Raw genomic sequence first — 4,587 nt, forward strand, 5'->3', positions numbered from 1 at the left:
GGTTTTTTTTTTTAAGTCTTTGCGTGAACAGTTAGAAAGATGATATGCCATTGCCTCATGTGAACATGTAAATATTGCTGGTTCCTACATGCAAGTTATCTTGTTAAGGTAAAATATGTTATTATATATCTAAAGCCTTTTGAATATTGTCTGGCACATGGTAAGTGCTTAGCAAGGTATGATACACTGTTATATCTATAAATTATTTGGAAGCAAGCATAGCTGTTTCTGTTTTTAGCATGCTCTAATTTTGTCTTGTTTTCTATCATATTTTTACTAAATAGCACTTTGGTGTGACACAATAAAAAGCACATTCTATTGTAAATTTATTCAGACTACATGCTACATTAAATAAAATGACAAGGAATGTTCATGTCAAATAGAAATAGTTTAAATATTTCATATTGCTCATTGATTATATTACACATGTGAATGACATTATATTCATCATTTCTAAACTGTATTTTAAGACAATAGGGTAGTCTTAATTTTGGAGAATTTAGTTAAATTGACTTACCATTTTATCAACTTAAGTTTTATCAAAAACTCATAGAATCTGTTGACCATATTTGCCTACACAAACCAACAGGATACATTTCCATATCATATAAATAGAAGTTACTGAAAGCAAGGTAAAAACATAGTTAATAAAAAACAATAGAATAATGAAAAGAGCCTATAAATACATAAAATGATATAATGCTTATTAAAGATGAGAGAAGTGCCAAAAAATCATACTATTAAACTATTCTAAGCAAAACCCAGTAGCAATAGCTGTAAATATAGAATTTAAATAACATGGATATCAGACAAAAAATGTCATAATAATTTGAAATGCCATTCATATATAATATGTGAATTTTCTAATAAAATAGAGAAAGGTAATTCACTTTTAAAAGATTTGAATAAGTTAATTGATAGTTTTGAATTAGACAAATATTTTTAAACATTTAACTACTAAAAAGGAATTCATAATTTTGCACTTTATTTTTAATATTTAAAGTGTTTAAGGAAAATCATCCAATGTAATTTTACAAGGAAAACAATGCAAATTTCATAAAAGTTAAAAATTTATAATTTTTATTGCTTGAACAAAAACTATCTAGGTGCAAAAGTTTAAACAAAAAATAAAAAATAGTGGTAAAAGGGAAACGTGTCATTTTATAGCCTTTAAATAGCAGAGTAAATAAAAACTGCAATTTCAGATTATATAGAAGAAAATATTTAGGGAGTTGCCTTGTGGTGCAATGGGTTAAGGGTCCAGCCTTGTCACTGCAGAGGCCCAGGTAGCTGCTGTGGCATAAATTTTCTCCCTGGCCTAGGAGCTTCCACCATGCCTCAAGCATGGCAAAAAATAAAATAAAATAAAATTTAAATAAAGGAAATTTTACACTCAATCTGACTAAAATGTATGAGTTGCTGAAAAAATAAAAACTCATTGTAAATTTCTAGCTTTTAAACTTGTCTCTGTTAAAAATGGTAGGAGGAGTGAGTCAAGCATTTAATTCAATAATTTATTTTAATGATTATAAAAACCCATAGAATGCAGGATAAAGGCAAGGAATTTTTAAAAATACACAGAATTTCAACAAAGGATCAGTTTACTGAAGCTTGTTGATACATCATATAAAGGTAAGGTAGCCACCAAAGAAATAGTACTGCATGCAAAATTTTAACTTGATGAATTTATAAATGTTTCAGACCCAAAGCACTGCAAAATGAGTCTCCAGTTTTTTCCCATGTACCAAGAACCATTTCACCTTAGGTTTCAATAACAAAAGAATAAATAAAATGTTAAATTTGTAAGTCTATATGGAAAGCTACTAAAAAGTACATAGGAAATGAGAGAAATATCACTTATGTATATAATATGTATGTATATACATAGAACTGTCAATCTAGACCTCGTACAAAGCTGTTAATAACTGTTAGGGCTTTGTATTAACTTAAAGTTTTCAATGTTTTCCAAATTTTCTCTAATGTTAATATATAGCACTCTAACACCAAAACTATGTAGTGCTGGGTTGTTCCTTAGCTATTTGTGTTTGCCCTTTAAATCAAACAAAAGTAATTTATAAAACTCAAGTGAACATTCTTTAAGAAGAAGTCAGGGAGCATTAAAAATAATGCAGAAATGTGAGTGTTCTAAGGATAATGAACAGCATTTATTAGTACTACATTAAATGCCTTACAGACATTATCTGATTTAATCTTTATAATAACTTCATGCACTTTGGAATTATTATTTGTATTCTAAAGTTGGGGAATCCTGAGGCTAAAACTTTCTGTGAGTTTTCAAGTGTTATACAGCTAAAAGTGTAGAGGGTCTAGAATTTAAATTCTGAAATGTGTGGTACCAAAGCAAGTGTTCACAATCACTATGATATATTGCTTTGTCATAGAATAAATAAAATAATTTCTAAAACTGTTCTCATTACTCCTCATATGGAGGTCTTTTCCATAATGAAATTCTCTGAAGTTGGAGTATAAATGGGAATTTGTGTGATATAGATTTAAAAATGACAATTGTATGTTTTAATTTTGAAATTAAATTGCCCTTAAAAACATGAACATTTAGACCATAGATTTAATATGTTTCCTAATTTCCAATACTTGATGGATTTCTGCAGTCAAATGCTCAGCCACTGAGCTATACCCCCTATAGGGGGTATAGGGGTATAGCTGTATGGATTTCTATAGGCATATTCCTAGAAATTAAAGTATTGCATTTGGTTGAGAAAATGATGTTTTTAATAAATACAAAGGGATACAACTGTTTCTGAAAAAGAGACCAAGGAAATATACTATAAGGAAGAGGGGGAAAAAAGTTGAAATCAAAAGATTAGAATCACTGTCATTTTAATTGTGTGGATCCTGTTCTTCTCTGCATGAGTCCGCTGAAAGTATTTTTTAATTCTTTGTTTCTAAGACTATAAATGAGTGGGTTCAGCATGGGGATGACAATAGCATAAAAAACAGAAGCCACTTGATCCTTTTCCAAGGAGTAGGACTGACTTTCTTTTGAATAAGTAAAAATTGTAATAGATGGTGACTCCCAGGAGGTGGGAGGCACAAGTAGAGAAGGCTTTTTGCTTTCCTGAAGTGGAAGTAATTTTCAGGATAGTAGACAGGATAGACACATAGGACACTACAATTGTGATAAGAGATGCCATTATAGTGGATCCAGCTGCAATGAATATCATTATTTCCATATCTTTTATGTCAGTACAGGGCAAGGCTAAAATTGGTGATGTGTCACAGAAGAAGTGATGTATTACACTGGAATCACAGAAATCCAATCTGCTCATGCAATGCACATTGACAAAGGAGTCCTGAAGCCAATTGAATAAAATCCCAAATCTATTGAGCAGCAGTGTCTTGTGGACATAACAACATGGTAATGCAGAGGATTGCACATAGCTACATTGTGGTCATAGGCCATGGAAGAGAGAAGAAAATATTCAGTGGCACCCTAGAAAACAAAGATACATCTGGGTTAAGCAGTTTATGTATGAAATATACTTCATGGAAGTCAGTAAATTATCTAAGGTTTTAGGTGTGATGACTGCTGAGTAACTGAGGTCAAGGAATGACAGATGGCTGAGGAAAAAAATACATCAGGCTGTGAATCTGGAAATTCAGGCAGATTATCAACATCATCCCTGCATTGTCCAGCCCAGTAATCAGATATATCAGGAGAAATAGCATAAACAGGACCTTCTGGATTGCTTCAGAATCTGTCAGTCCCATAAGGATGAAGTCAGATGTGTGTGTGTTATATTTCCACTGATAGTTTTCAGTACTGTTGAGAAATCTAAATTGATATTTAGCAGAGATTACTTCAAAAATGTGGTATTTATATGTAAAACATGACATATTTCCATTAGCTTCATGTATGTAGAAAATGACAAGAGAGTTGTACAGAATATAAAAAGAAAAATCTTGATTGACAAATGTAGAAATTGGTATAACTGGCATTTGGATTTAATGTATAATATAGGCTAATACATTGAGTATATAGAATATGCATGACTGTTCTGAATGCTTCCCTTTATTAAAGCATTTAATTTCAGTGATAGTTTTATACCATGGGTAGTATTATTAGCCACATAATTTAGATAAGAAAAAGGGAACAGGTATTTGGGTAACTTATCTGGTTCTGTAATTCTACCAAAATAGATTGCTTCCATATAGTATGCTTATTTCACTATATTCTTATTTATAATTAGCTTCAGTAAACCTGAAGGAAAAAATGCTATATATGTAATAAGCAATGATGTAATAGTTTTAATCCACCATGTCCTGTCCTTTAGGTGCAATATTATTATTATTATTATTATTATTAATACTTACATTTTCACTTTATTTTCTTTTTTAACTTTTTAATTTTTATTTTTTTATTATTATTATTTTTAACAGGTGCAATATACCAATGAAAAGGAAATTTCAACCTCAGTGGATGTTAGTGGGGTGTGTTAAAATAGTAAACCACATATTGGTATTAATTTCAATAAAATGGGCTATTTTCATAGTTTGGTTATTCAAAATCAAATTTCATTCAAAATTATATTTTTAAAATACGAACAT

At 30.3% G+C, this 4,587-nt stretch overlaps 1 pseudogene; it reads right to left on the bottom strand.

Annotated features, from left to right (window-relative positions):
* Positions 1–2,854: 2,854 nt before the first annotated feature.
* On the bottom strand, positions 2,855–3,876 carry LOC100737473 (annotated as a pseudogene).
* Positions 3,877–4,587: the final 711 nt, after the last annotated feature.

Source organism: Sus scrofa, unplaced genomic scaffold, assembly GCF_000003025.6.
Source record: "Sus scrofa isolate TJ Tabasco breed Duroc unplaced genomic scaffold, Sscrofa11.1 Contig26, whole genome shotgun sequence".
Taxonomy (NCBI): domain Eukaryota; kingdom Metazoa; phylum Chordata; class Mammalia; order Artiodactyla; family Suidae; genus Sus; species Sus scrofa.